At 38.5% G+C, this 15,388-nt stretch overlaps 1 protein-coding gene across 4 annotated transcripts in view; it reads right to left on the bottom strand.

Moving 5' to 3' along the window:
• MDFIC (MyoD family inhibitor domain containing) overlaps window positions 1-15,388 on the bottom strand; it is a 96,658-nt gene that overhangs the window by 36,361 nt on the left and 44,909 nt on the right. The gene's annotated exons all lie outside the window — the stretch shown is intronic.

Below are 15,388 nucleotides of genomic sequence, written 5' to 3'. Positions count from 1 at the left end.
GTAAATTTAAGTTGGAAATCTGAAAAAGGTAGTTCAAAACTCATTCAACAGCTAAGTCCCAGGTCCTATTTTGGGTGCCACAGACACTGCAATATTATCTGAGTATCCCTGACAATGATAAACTACTCAACTGCCTTTTGAGATAAAAGGAAAGGAACAAAGAATTGAAGCATCAAAGCTGGATAAGACGGTGTGTTGCATTTTTTTCTTTTTAATTCCACTTTAAATTCTGAAGAAAATCTTTTCCATATATTTTTAAAAATAAACCACTTATGGAAACTTAGGAATAGAAGAGAACTTCCTTAATCTGATAGAACACATTTATCAAAATTTAATGTCAGTCCTACAGAAGTGCTCCTGTTTGGTCAGGACCAAGGAAAGAATGCCCGCCTTTACCCTTTTACGCGACACTATGCTAGCAAAAGCAATGAACACTGAAAAGAAAAAACATGTCTGAGTCTTGGAGAGGAAGAAACATTTTTGAGATGGATACATAATTGAATATTCCAGGGGAAATCTAAGAGACTATACAGTCTGAAAAACTAAGAATTTAGCAAGACGTATACATGATAAACCATATTAAATTCAGTGAAGTTCTATAAGGCAACAGTAAGCAACTAGCAAATATGCAAGAACTGAACTCTTTACAGAAACAACAAAAGAAAAGCCAACAAACAAACAAAAAAGCCTATAAGTCTCTAGGAATTAAGCTAGGAAAAAGGGGGAAGAGATTCTATGGCAAAACTGACCAAACATAACTGAAAGACATTAAAAAAAAACTAATAAATGAAAAGATTATAAGTATGTTAATTCTGGTAATATGGTAATTATCCCCAATTTATGTAATGCAATTCCCATAAAAATTCTAAAAGGCTTATTTGTGGAACTTGACAAACGGATCCAAAATTTTATCAGAGTAGTCAAGAATCACTAAGGAAATTTTAAGGAAGAAAAAGAGGATTGTGGGATTTGACTTAGATAAAAAGTCTTATCTTGAAACTACAGTAACTAAAGTGAAAAGGGAAAGTGAAGTCACTCAGTCATGTCCTACTCTTTGCAGCCCCATGGACTGTAGCCTACCAGGCTCCTCTGTCCATGGAATTTTTCAGGCAAGAGTACTGAGTAGGTTGCCATTTCCTTCTCCAGGGGATCTTCCCGACCCAGGGATCGAACCCAGGTCTCCCACATTGCAGGCAGACGCTTTACCATCTGAGCCACCAGGGAAGCACAAATCATATAAACGGTTCATATTTATCACTCAAATCTTTTTTTCTTTCTTTTTCAGCCACACGGCATGTGGGATTCTTGGTTCCCCAATCAGGGATTGAACCCACACCCGCTGTGAAAGTCTTGGAGTCTTAACCACTGGACCACCAGTGATTGGGCTTTCCCAGTGGCTCAGCAGATTGCTTGCCAATGCAGGAATGGTGAGTTCAATCCCTGGGTCAGGAAGATCCACTGGAGGAGGAAATGGCAACCCACTCCAGTATTCTTGCCTGCAGAATCCCATGGACAGAGGATCCTGGTGGGCTACAGTCCTTGGGGTCGCAGAGTCAGATACGACTGAATACACACGCACACATGGACTGAGACAGTATGGCCTTGGTCCAGACATAGACAAAACCAATGGAACAGGAGAGCAAGTCACCAAAGTACTTGTGTATGCAAATGCAAATGCATCTGATACAAAGAAATTTCAGATGTTTTCAATGTTTATAAATGAAGAATTTAAAAGAAACATATAAAATAACATTTATTGGCATGACACTAAAAAGGGAAAACTAATTTCTTTGGACAACAAATCACAAAACAAGCACAGTGACTACTGATCATCTATGCTGCCCAGCATTTCTAAAGACCCTCATAGATTTTGATAACTTCCTCTAACTCATCCCTACATTCCTCAAGTTAGAGGGCACGTATGTAACTTACATTCTACCAAGCAGAAGCACAACTCACATGCAGAAGTAGGGATGCAAGATGGCAGCCACACCCGGGTGGTGGAGCCTCTCAGCACAGACAGTAAAGGGGGCATTTGTCGATCTTGGCAGTGGGTGCAGTGTCTGGTGTCCACTTCCTAGCAGATCAGTGGGCAAAGCATGCAGTAGTAGTAAGGTTTTTCATTAGGAAAGCACCCATTTGGTGGGCATGATCCTTGGCTGTAAAACTCCTGGGAGAGTCTATATGCTATCGATAAATATTTTCTATTTAAATTAGCTAAAATGGATTCTGGTTTTTGAAGCTCAGAGTCCTGATCTCCCCCACAAATGTTATCTATTTACATTGGTTAAGTAATGAGTTCTTAAAATCCACATTTATCTTGCCGGTATAGGTCCGAAGCAGAGTTATCAATCGTAGAATTTCAGCAAAAAAACAGCAACAGCAAAAACAATTTGGTGTCAAATTTTACTATTTTATCATTTCCTGGAATTTCAAAATACGAAGCTGCTGTTTTAATTAGTCTTTTCTGTTTAAGATTATGAACAGTTATGAAATGTTAATTAAATCTGAATACTAAGAGGTCGACTTAGAAATAAATATAGCACACAACACTGTTTAACAGTTACACACAGAACTGATAATGGCTAAAATGGACTAATAATCTGTTATCTTGGGACTACCTAAGACTTCATAAATATTTTTGACAAATTAGACAGGTCTTTAGCACACATTGTTTACTTCCATTCTTGTTCACATATGCTATGTCTCTTGAAAAATATCTTAACATACCAGACTATTTTATTCCTCATGAATGTACACACTGTAAGAAAAAAGTTTAGTATCATTCTTTTACTTAACAAAAGCATCCTTTCATACCAAGTTTATTAATGTTAACACCCAATTTATAAAACTAATATATGAACTCTTAATCAGTTTTTTAGTGACAAAGGAGAATAATTATCTAAACATTTAATATTTGGGAATAGCACAGAGTAATGGCTGTAAAATTTATCAAAATGTTTTGTTTTCCTCCTAACTTCTGACACAAAGGAAAAAAGAAGAAAATGGTTACTTCTCTGCTTAGCAACTATATATGTCCTTCTCAAAGCTAAAATTGACAATCAAGGCTTGTGCAAAAGGAGATTTATTTCTTATGGGTGTGCAATCATTTGATCTAGAGATTAATTTACTGCTCCTGTAACTTCTTGTATCAACTAGAATGACATCCTAATGACTGCTATTGAACATAAAACCAGTTATGCATATGTATTTAACGGGATGCCAAAGAAGATAGTTAAACCTAATTTGGTGTTCTTTTCAGAGCTCTTTCCAGTAATCTCACCAAATAAATGGAATGTTTTGGACCACTTCTTCTCTGAAAAGAATAATTCAAGCAATTGAGAGCTGGGTTAAGTTGAAATGTTATTGACCAATGCTGTGGAGACTTCTCAAACAAAAATGCCCTGTCATATTCCATAATCCAAGATCAATTTATAATTATTATGTAACAAGCATTCCCTATAAATAAAAATAAAGGTGGTAAAAGATAATCAGGTCTTGCCACCAAATTCTAAAACCGACAGACCTGACCTATTCCTACCATCAAAATTGACTATTTGCAAATTACTGTATATGGTCAGAGTGACATTCAAACATATTCTTAATGATTTATCTACATTTCAATCTTCAAAGTTATATCTATTTCTGTTGGCAGGTAAATGATGGTACATACATTTTTGTTTCACTGGCACCTAAGTATTTTTAGTATGGTTTGTATTATGGTCAATAACCAAGTATTCCCTTTTCACTCCCAATTTCTTAACATTGTGATTTTGTCAGATGCAAGCAAATATAAGCAAATCAAAATTGGATAAAACCTAGATATATGAGTTATATTAACAGACATTCAACTTCACTGATGCTTTTTCAGAGATGTGACTTAAATCTTACAGTAAATGTACAACTAAAACCAAATCAGAAACATGATTGCATTCCTGAATAAAGAACAAAAACGTCTGACTGACTGATTAAACCATAACTACTTAGCTTTAAATAGATTTTTTCCCCTTACCGAGTAAAAGTTGTGTATGGCTTTAAAAAAAAAAAAAAAAAAAAGCACACTAATATGGGAACGACACAATGCTTCTTAAAACACAAGTGATGCCTAGGGACCCTCGCTCTCCCTTTAATGATCCACTGCTCTCGTTCAGCTGTCTTTCTTTTTTCAAATCTTTACATATGTGACAGCTCTCAAAAGTAGACCATAGACCATCTGGCATTTTCAGAGGTGTAACTTGTGCAAATTCAGCTCTATTGGGAGTGCACTGCTATCTTCTGCCTGCGTTATAAAGGGACAATAGAATGTAGAACTTATGAGTTGTTTTGAATTATTCATTTTTTTGCCTGTATATTCAAGAAATTTTACAAACTCTGCATTTTGTACTACATAATCACATGCGTTAAAGGTACAAAGAAACTTTTTGACACCTCTTTTCTACAGAAAGCTGGCATTTTGTTTGATATGTGAACATTCAGCATCTGTTATATCATTCTAAACAGGATGGGTGCTTCCACAAAAGACCCCATTTTAAACTTACTCTATGTGAGCAAAAAAAAAAAAAAAAAAAATGTATTCTTGAGATTTAGTAACGAATGCAATACACATCAAAATTTCAAATACCAGTTATTTGAACATTCAGCATCTCCAAACCTGGATAGCATTGGTCACCTGCTTACCATATGTGTTAAGATTTTTTAAAAAATCATTTCTCACACAATGCAGCATGATGAATATCCATGATGAATAGTTACAAATGTCTTAAGAAATACTATGCTTTCTAGGTTCAAATGTTTTCAATCAGGAAGGAAACCGATAGAATTAGATCTAGCGATTTTCAGTAAGAATAATAAGTATGGGAGTAATGAGTCAATAGCATGAACTTCTTTTGATAATTTAAAAAAAAAAACTGGGTGATACTGGAGCTAGTAATAACTACTTGAGACTGCAGCTGCTGGAGGAGCAATATAAAGCAATACTGTGCTCTAACATATAATCTATTAGCATGTGCAAATCATCTTCAGTTGCTGGTCTCTTTACACAAGTCAGATTTAATAAAATTATAAAAGAATTCTCATGCCATTTAGTCAGTTTAAATGGCTGTTGCACATATCCAAAAAAAAAAAAAACCAAACCTGAATTAAATGCTTAGGATTTAAAATTGTCAGTAACAAAATGATCAAAATAGAATATGGAGAATAGAATGTGGAAGGGGGAAACTGACTTGGTATAAACCGAATTTACTCTTCCTAGGGATAGTTACAAAGCTTTTGTTGGGTACCCAGTACTATGCTACTCCTTGGTCACTATGAGACAGACAAACAGACACCCATCCACACACACACACATACACATGTAGACTTTATATATACTTATAACAAAATAGCATTTTATTAAATATACATAAAATATACATCTACATACAATAATAGGTTTAAAAGTTATTTATTTCAATATGCACTAATATGACTAAACTATATTATTGATACTTATTGTTATAATATAAATTTGGGCTAAAATAAATGTGCTATTAGACAACTTGAATCAGTGTGATACAAACCTTTCTCAGTGTATAGACCCAGCATTCTAAAACACAGTCTGAAAGCTCCTGGCATTTTCTACCAGGAGCTTAGTTCCTCTCCAAGGGCCTTCTGAAATTTATTTCTCTCTCAAGCTTCTAAACTTTTCCATCACATCTTCTCCATCTTCATTTTATTTAATGTGTATACTAACATATTGATATATATTTTGGAATTATAATTTTTTTAGAACCTTGACCATTTAAGAATCTCAATTAAATCCTGTGCTTACGTGACTGGGATCTCACAGGATAGACGGGATTGTTCTTTGATACTCTCATGTAGATTAGTAATTTTAACAGTGATTCCTTTTTAATTATTGCAAAATAAATCATCAGATGTCAGGGGTTGGAGGTACTTCTTCCCCAAACAAAAGAATACAACTTTTAGAAGTCTGGAGAATTGAGCACTTTTCTCCATTGCACAAAGAACATTTAGGAAGTACTTGAACATCTTTAAGTATAGTCTAGAAGAGGGTTATTGCTAGCAGTTTCCCAGATCCATCCTACCCATCAGTCCCGGGTATGGGGCTAACCCATTTCCCAGCATTCCTTGCAGTTTGTTTCAGCCATGTGACCACGTTTGCTCTGAAGGGCTGAAGAGAAGAATTTATTTCTGTCACTTCTAGGCCTAGACCTTACGACTTGGGTGTGTCCTCCTTATGCTTCTTTTTCCCTGCACTTAGCAGCTACCCAGCTTTGACCACGGCTGAGGGAAATACCTTAAGAGATATTGGAGAAACCAAACAGCAAGAATCTGCATGGCAGCAGAGAGAAGAGCCTCTTACTGACCTGGAATGCTCATCTCATGCTGTTACATAAGAAATAAACTTGGATTTAGCCATGGGATTAATGCTGCGACTCATGATAAAACATAGTTTCTACCAATACCTATGAATAACTATGTAAAGCACATCTACATATAATATACATAAACTGTCCCTAGCCCCAAAGATCCAAAAGACATCATACTTCCCTAGCAAAAAAGAAGCAAAACAGTCTAATAGTAGTGGAAAGACCACTGCCGAATCCACAGACTCTGGTGGATCTTAGAAAGCAACTGCTCAACTTTATAAGGTAGGAGCCAGTTATCACCGAGGGATAATCGTGCATGTGTGGTTCTGTAGAAAAGTTATCCCAGCCTTACTCCACCACTCTAGCACAGTGATACAACTCTGTCCAGCTGCACCTTTACCATGGCTGGAAGGAAATCCAGCAGGGTGACCAACATCCCAGCTTTCCCAGGACTGAAGGGGGTGCTGGGAGGCAGAACTAATGGTTTTATAACTAGGACAGTCCCAGGCAAACTGGGACCAGTCGGTCACCTTAATATCAGGAGCAATTTGTACACAAGTATGTTCTTCAGCAAGATACTGGCAACAACAGATAGTGGGAAGTGTGTACACTTTGACAAACAAGACCCACTAAGGTTTGAATTATGGAGCCAGTATTTCCTGGTTCTCTGAGCTTGAGAAAATTATTGCATCCCTCTGGGCAGTAGGACGTTCATTGGCAAAATGAGAGATGATAGATCTCATGGACCTAGAAGGGTTTGTCTTCCCAGTTCCACCCCACTGATCTCTCCCTCCCTACTCTCCCCTACTTAACCCCCACCTCATTTGATTCTGATTTATTAGTTGGCTTTTATTTTTTATTCTGTGTTACCAGATGCTTTCCTCCCTTATAAGTCAACCCCAAACCTTCTTGTAAATAAGCAGATTTCAAATAAATATACAGAGAAATAAATTAAAAAAAAAATACCTTTAACAAAGTGATCTACATTTTCTTTTTAATATCGTCATGTATTACAGAAAAGTCCCCAGGGAGTACACCAAAGAATAATACAAATCTTTATTACATCCCCTCCAAGTGGAGCTTTTGTTGCATCATGTTTTTATCCTCAAACGGATGACAAATTTGGCTTCACTTTATGCCAGCCTTTGAATATCACAGTTTTTACTTAACTTACCTGGATAAGAGAAGCCTACCACCCATACATTTGAGAATAGACTATTTTAAGTTTAAGTTAGCAGGTTTCTTTATGGATTGCTATCTCCAAGCTTCACTTATATATTAAAAGAACATATTGTCCACCTATATAATCCCATTGTGAAGATGGGGCCTCTAGTTGCTGTGGTCTCCTTTGTTCTGACTCAATAGGTATTTTCCATTATTTGACTTAACTGATAAAGTGACCTCTGCTTGTAAGTATTTATAATTCTATGTGTGTGTGTGTGCTAATCACTCAGTTGTGTCCGACTCTTGCAACCCCGTGGACTGTCGCTTGCCAGGCTCCTCTGTCCATAGGGATTCTCCAGGCAAGAATACTGCAGTGGGTTGCCATTTCCTTCTCCAGTTATAACTGTATAGTAAACATCTACATAAATATGTGTTAATATTTTACAGAGAATAAATAGCCTAAACAGTGCTTTCTGTATGCCTGAAAATACATTAATAAAAAGATAGCACAATCCAAAAATCTATTTTACATAAGGAAATGGCAGACCACTCCAGTATTCTTGCCTGAAGAATCCCATGGACAAAAGAGCCTGGTGGGCTACAGTCCATGGGGTTGCAAAGAGTTGGACATGACTGAGTGACTAACACACACACACATATACATGGAATATGTTTAGGTATACAAAGGCATTTCCTTTGTGTGTTTTATTTTAAGATCAATTAGTGGGCAAGCAGAAGTTTGAAAAGTCCTACTGTTATCATGCTATGTTTCAACAAATAGAAGTTTTTTTCTCAAAATTCTGAAAACAAAAGCAAGTTAGGAAGTATCAGGTAGCTACACCTCACTTCAAAACTCATACCATTAATTAAACATTTTATTGACCTTGCTAGTTTCACCATGAGGCTTATAGGGAAAGATTTTTAAAACTATTATTTGTTTTTAGATGTAATCACTTTAAAATCACCTGGTTTTCTATCACAAAGGGATAGAACATATCAAATATTATCTTTTCAAATAACATATCTAAAACACTTGGCTTACTTAGCATTTACAAACATTAGGCAGCATATACAAAAGTAAAATTAGAGTGGATGGCATCTAAAAAAGCATATACTGAAAACCCCAAATATCTGAAATTTTCAGATTCATCCAGAGTTTTTACATACCGATTGCAGCTTTGAAGGACCACAAAGCATATAAGAAGACAGCCCGTTAAGAAGCATGCAATACTCTTAGGTTTCAACTTAACATACACATTGAGATATCTAGATAGGTGCAGAAGTGCTTTCTGGCATAGGTCCTAGACCCAGTCTGCTACTGGGTGTGTTTAGCCCCCCTCCATGTGATAAGGGAGAGGATACAATGATTAGATAGCATCACTGACTCAATGGATATGAATCTGAGCAAACACTAGGAGATAGTTGATGACCAAGGAACCTGGCATGCTACAGTCCATGAGGACACAACTTAGTAACTGAACAACAACAAATATGATGAGGCTCTCTGGTAAGGCACAATACAAGTCAAAAATCCTAAGATGGAGGATTCTGATCTAATATAAAAACCTGCATCAGGAATAGCATCAACTGCTAATTGGCAATTACCAACAGCATTGCCAGAGATGGAACAGCAATGGCATTTGCCGTCCGCTTTTAGGGAGACTGAAGCCTGTGCTGCTATTGCCAGTGAACTTCAACAACCCCTGAAGGAGTTCAGGGTGGAGTGAGGCGCTCTGAAAATACATACCCATCTGATTGCAGAGTTCCAAAGAATAGCAAGGAGAGATAAGCCTTCTTCAGGGATCAATGAAAAGAAATGGAGGAAAACAATATAAAGGGAAAGACTAGAGATCTTTTCAAGAAAATTAGAGATACCAAGGGAACATTTCATGCAAAGATGGGCTCGATAAAGGACAGAAATGGTATGGACCTAACAGAAGCAGAAGATATTAAGAAGAGGTGGCAAGAAAACACAGAAGAACTATACAAAAAATATCTACATTACCCAGATAACCATGATGGTGTGATCACTCACCTTGAGCCAGACATCCCGGAATGTGAAAGCAAGTGGGCTTTAGGAAGCATCATTACAAATGATGCTAGTGGAGGTGATGTAATTCCACTTGAGCTTTTTCAAATCCTAAAAGATGATGCTGTTAAAGTGTTACACTCAATACTGGTTGGTTGTTGGTTTAGTCACTAAGTCGTGTTGGACTCTTGCGACCCCATGGACTATAGCCTGCCAGGCTCCTCTGTCCATTGGATTTCCCAGGCAAGAATAATGGAGTGGGATGTCATTTCCTTCTCCAGGGAATCTTACCAACCAAGGAATTGAACCCAGGTTTCCTGTATAGCAGGCAGATTGTTTACCAACTGAGCTACAAGGGAAGCCCACTCAGTATGCCAGTAAATTTGGAAAACTCAGCAGTGGCCAAGGACTGGAAAAGGCCAGTTTTCATTCCAATCCCAAAGAAAGGCAATGTGAAAGAATGCTCAAACTACCACACAATTGCACTCATCTCACATGCTAGTAAAGTAATACTCAAAATTCTCCAAGCCAGACTTCAACAGTATATGAACCATGAACTTTCAGATGTTCAAGCATGATTTAGAAAAGGCAGAGGAACCAGAGATCAAATTGCCAACATCTGTTGGATAATAGAAAAAGCAAGAACTAGAGTTTCAGAAAAACATCTACTTCTGCTTTATTGAGTACTCTAAAGCCTTTGACTGTGTGGATCACAACAAACTGGTAAATTCATAAAGAGATGGAATACCAGACAACCATACCTGCCTCCTGAGAAACCTGATTGGAGGTCAAGAAGCAACACGTAGAACCAGACATGGAACAATGAATGGCCTGGTTCAAAATTGGGAAAGGGGTATGTCAAGGCTGTATATTGTCAACCTGTTTATTTAACTTATATGCAGAGTATATCATGCAAAATGCCAGACGAAACACGCTGGATGAAGCACAAGCTGAAATCAAGATTGCCAGGAGAAATATTAATAACCTCAGATATGCAGATGACACCACTCGTATGGCAGAAAGTGAAGAAGAACTAAAGAGCCTCTTGATGAAAGTGAAAGAGGAGAGTGAAAAAGTTGGTTCAAGACTCAACAAAACCTTTTTTGTTAGTCATGAGGATCTGATGTCACCATGATCTAAATCAAATTCCTTACGATTATATGCAGTGGAAGTGACAAATAAATTGAAGGGATTAGATCTGAAAGACAAAGCTCCTGAAGAACTCTGTAAGGAGGTTTGTAACATTGTACAGGAGGCAGTGAGTGATCAAAACCATCCCCAAAGGGGGGAAAAATTGTGAAAAGGCAAAATGGTTGTCTGAAGAGGCCTTATAAATGGCTGAGAAAAGAAGTGAAAGGCAAAGGAGAAAAGAAAAGATACACCCATCTGAATGCAGAGTTCCAAAGATTAGCAAAAGAAAGCCTGCCTTAGGGATCAATGCAAAGAAATAGAGGAAAACAATAGAATGGGAAAGACTAGAGATCTTCTTCTCTTAAGACTTGGCAGCAGTAGCAGCAGAGATCTCTTCATGAAAATTAGAGATACCAAGGGAACATTTCATGCAAAGATGGGCATAATAAAGGACCAAAATGGTATAGATCTAACAGAAGCAGAAGATATTAAGAAGAGGTGGCAAGAATACATAGAAGAACTATACAAAAAAGACCTTAATGACCTGGATAAACATGATGGCGTGATCAATCACTTAGAGCCAGACACTCTTAAGTGTGAAGTCAAGTGGGCCATAGAACGCATCACTAGGAACAAAGCTAGTAGAAGTGATGGAATTCCAGGTGAACTATATCAAATCCTAAAAGATGATGCTGTTAAAGTGCTACACTCAATATGCCAGCAAATTTGGAAAACTCAGAAGTGGCCACAGGACTGAAAGAGGTCAGTTCTCATTTCAATCCCAAAGAAAGGCAGTGCCAAAGAATGTTCAAACTACTGTACGACTGCACTCATTTCACATGCTAGCAAGACCATGCTCAAAATACCCCAAGCTAGGCTTCAACAGTACGTGAACCATGAACTTCCAGATGTACAAGCTGGATTTATAAAGGCAGAGGATCCAGAGATCAAATTGCCAACATCTGTTGGATCATTAGAAAAGCAAGAGAATTCCATAGAAATATCTACTTCTGCTTTATCGACTACTCTAAAGCCTTTGACTGTGTGGATCACAAGAACAAACTGGAAAATTCTTAAAGAGAATGGAATAGCAGATCACTTCCCCTGCCTCCTGAGAATCCTGTATGCAGGTCTCAAGAAGAAACAGTTAGAAGCAGACCTGGAATGATGCCCTGGTTCAAAATTGGGAAAGGGGTACATCAAGGCTGTATATTGTCACTCTGCTTATTTAACTTTTTATTCAGCTTATATCATGTAAAAGGCCGGCCTGCATGAAGCACAAGCTGTAATAAGACTGGCAGGAGAAATATCAATAACCTCATATATGCAGATGATACCACTTTAACGGCAGAAAGGGAAGAGGAACTAAACAGCCTCTTGATGAGGTTGAAAGAGGAGAGTGAAAAAGCTGGTTTAAAACTCAACATTCAAAAAAACGAAGATCATGGCATTCAGTCTCATCACTTCATGGCAAATAATTGAGAAAACAATGGAAACAGTGACAGACTTTATTTTCTTGGGCTCCAAAATCATTGCAGATGGTGACTGTAGCCATGAAATTAAAACACACTTGTTTCTTGGAAGAAAAACTATGACAAACCTAGACAGTGTATTAAAAAGCACAGACATTGCTTTGCTGACAAAGATTTGCATAGTCAAATATATGGTTTTTCCAGGTTTCATGTAAGGATATAAGAGTTGGACCATAAAGAAAGCTGAGCTCCGAAGAATTGATACTTTTGAACTGTGGTGCTGGAGAAGACTCTTGAGAGTCCCTTGGGCTGCAAAGAGATCAAATCAGTCAATCTTAATGAAAATCAGTCCTTAATATTCACTGGAAAGACTGATGCTGAGGCTGAAACTCCAATACTTTGGCTACATGATGGGAAGAGCTGACTCATTGGAAAAGACCCTGATGCTGGGAAAGACTGAAGGCAGGAGGAGAAGAGACCAACAGAGGATGAGGTTAGATGGCATCACTGACTCAATGGAAATGAGTTTGAGCAAACTGAGGGAGATGGTGAAGGACAGGGAAGCCTGGTGTGCTGCAGTCCATGGGGTCACAAAGAGTCCGACACACTGAGCAACTGAACCACCATCCTAGCTGGAATGTCAGTAGTCAATATGAAACAGTAGCAAAACGGCTAGTTAAAATAAGCAGTCTGCAGTCCTTGGGACACAGTACATGCAAAGGAAGGGTGGAGCTTTAGGGGACTTGCAGAAATCTACCCATATATTGGTATTTTGGAGTTCTCCTGGCTTTTGGTAGCTGCTGTAAGAAAACAACAAACTCCATCTAACTGGCCAACATGAAAGTCAACTAGAAAAAGCAGACAGTTTTATTAAAGAAAGCTTTTTTACCTGCAAGCAATACAGCCAAACCCAGCAACACACAAACAAATCAGGTATCCTATAAATCGAAACAGACACTCCCTTCAATACAGACAAATTTCAAAAAGTCTTCCTTGCCTAAGTGCAAGCTTTGGTGAATAGAACAAGGGCTAGATTTCAGCCCTCCCTTGCCTTTGTGCAACTCACAGATATAAAAACGTAAGAAACAGTCCTGGTAGCCAGTAATGGTTAGATTGCTGAAGTTCAGATCTCTTATCTGAATTTCAGCAGCCATATTATTTGTTCCAGTCTGAATGCAGGGTGATCAGGTAAATGTGATGTGCTGGAAAATGAAATGAGGGGATATTAGGGAGGTGCAGGAGTGGTAGGAGCCTGAACCTCCAGGCTCTCTCAAGTGTCTCTCCCTCATGCTCGGTAGTTCCCATGACTCATTCCCAAGGGATACGAGCTGGGGAAGGAGCCTGAGGAAGCATATGACCTGAGTCAAGCTTCACCACCCACAGAAGAGCAAGTGACAGGAAGCCATTAAATCAAGACTAAAGGAAACAGAGGGATCCCTGAATCCTGAAACAAAAGTGGCTAGTCAAGGAACCAGAGTCAAACTATTTGACACATAACTTATACCAGTTACCAGAAAAAGAGCATGCCACAACCACCTCCAAAGGAAAAAAAGGTAGGGGGTGGGGGTGGAGGGGTATATTCATAAGCAACTAACAAATATCTTAAAGAACTTATATAGCTAAGGGAAAAAAAAAATTCCTAGTCCAGCAAATAAAGAATTGGGACTATTCCACCTTAAGGCAATCCCTGATGCTACCAACAAGAACTGCTAAGGCCCCTGCAAGGGAATCCTCCCCAAAGCCCTTCTTAGAGATGGCCATGAAGGACACTCAATAAGGGAAAACTTCTTAGCAGATAATCCTCAGGTAACACATCCACTGGCCACAGAAGCCAGGCCAAGTTTAGGGAAGAAACTTAACAAAGATGCCCATGATAGTCCTGGGCTTCCCAGATGGTGCTAGTGGTAAAGAACCCACCTGCCAGTGAAGGAGACCTAAGAGACCTGGGTTCGATCCCTGGGTCAGGAACATCCCCTGGAGAAGGAAAGTGGCGACCCACTCCGGTATTCTTGCCTAGAGAATTCCATGGACAGAGAAGCCTGTGGGCTACAGCCCATGGGGTCGCAGATTCGGACACGACTGAAGCAACTTAGAATGCACATGGTAGTCCCTGGCCACAGCATCTTCTGGACTATCCTGCACCAGGGTGATATGGACACTCTCTAGACCAATCCTGTACTTGAGTTTACAGAGCAGCTATCCTATACTTCCTATACAATCAGATACGTTTTAGGGCATAATTTCCAAGAACATGAGGCACTACACCCAGATCTGTTTGAGATCAGATTTCGTGATCATTTTAGAGGAGGAATAAAGATCACCCAGAAGTCTGTGGAATAATGACCAAATGACACCAGCTCTAGAGTATCACAGGAACGTGACTTGTTTCTCATTAGGGACAGGCAAAGTACACAGCTTGTTCAAAAGAAGACAGGGTCTCATTAGGTAGGAATATTTTGAAATGATATGTAGGGAACAAAATGTATCTGTGTAGACACACAAGAGAAATGGGTGCCGGTCAGCCAGGGACTGGACCAATAGATACCTATTCTTGGTCCACCCAACATCATCCCCTTTATTCTGGTGGTTGTCCATATCACCCTGGTGCAGGTAATAATGAGAACAGGACCTTCATTTGCTGACAAGAGCCCTTCTAAAATTAGTATTTTCAGTTACATGGGTTTTGCACGCAGAGCTTGACAACTTTAGGCATTTGCTGACTTGCCTTTGATTACATAGCAAGTGCCTTAAGGACAAGATTCTGTCTTCTCAGAGTTCCATCAACCTTATCAGGTGCATACCAGCTGACAAAAAGCCTTGTACAATGTTCAGCACCCAGTGGACACCCAGTGAAAATTAACTGATGATGATAAATTATACTAGCTTTTAAGCTGTCACTTGATCCCAGTGTATAAGAACCTTCCTGAATAAATCAAGCAACAGTTTGGTATTCAGTACCATTATAAACTTCTTCCTTCACCTTCACGAGTCTAGGGAATTGCTATAAAAGCATAATATGAGGATGGTGATGCTATAGGAAGGATTCAAGAAACCCACTCTGTTACAAGGGAATTAAAGATTCAGTTACTGATATCAAACTATGCATAGGGAAATACATCAAAAATACTAGTCAAGTGACCTTTTTGAAAACAGCCTAGGAAAAGTCAGTATACCAAATTATAGAGCTTAAAGTTTTTCCTCCTCCCTATAATAAAAGTAAA

The sequence above is a fragment of the Capra hircus genome, chromosome 4 (genome assembly GCF_001704415.2).
Source record: "Capra hircus breed San Clemente chromosome 4, ASM170441v1, whole genome shotgun sequence".
Taxonomy (NCBI): Eukaryota; Metazoa; Chordata; class Mammalia; order Artiodactyla; family Bovidae; genus Capra; species Capra hircus.
Note: the sequence above shows the minus strand (reverse complement) of the source record. Positions and strands in the feature narration are given on the sequence as shown.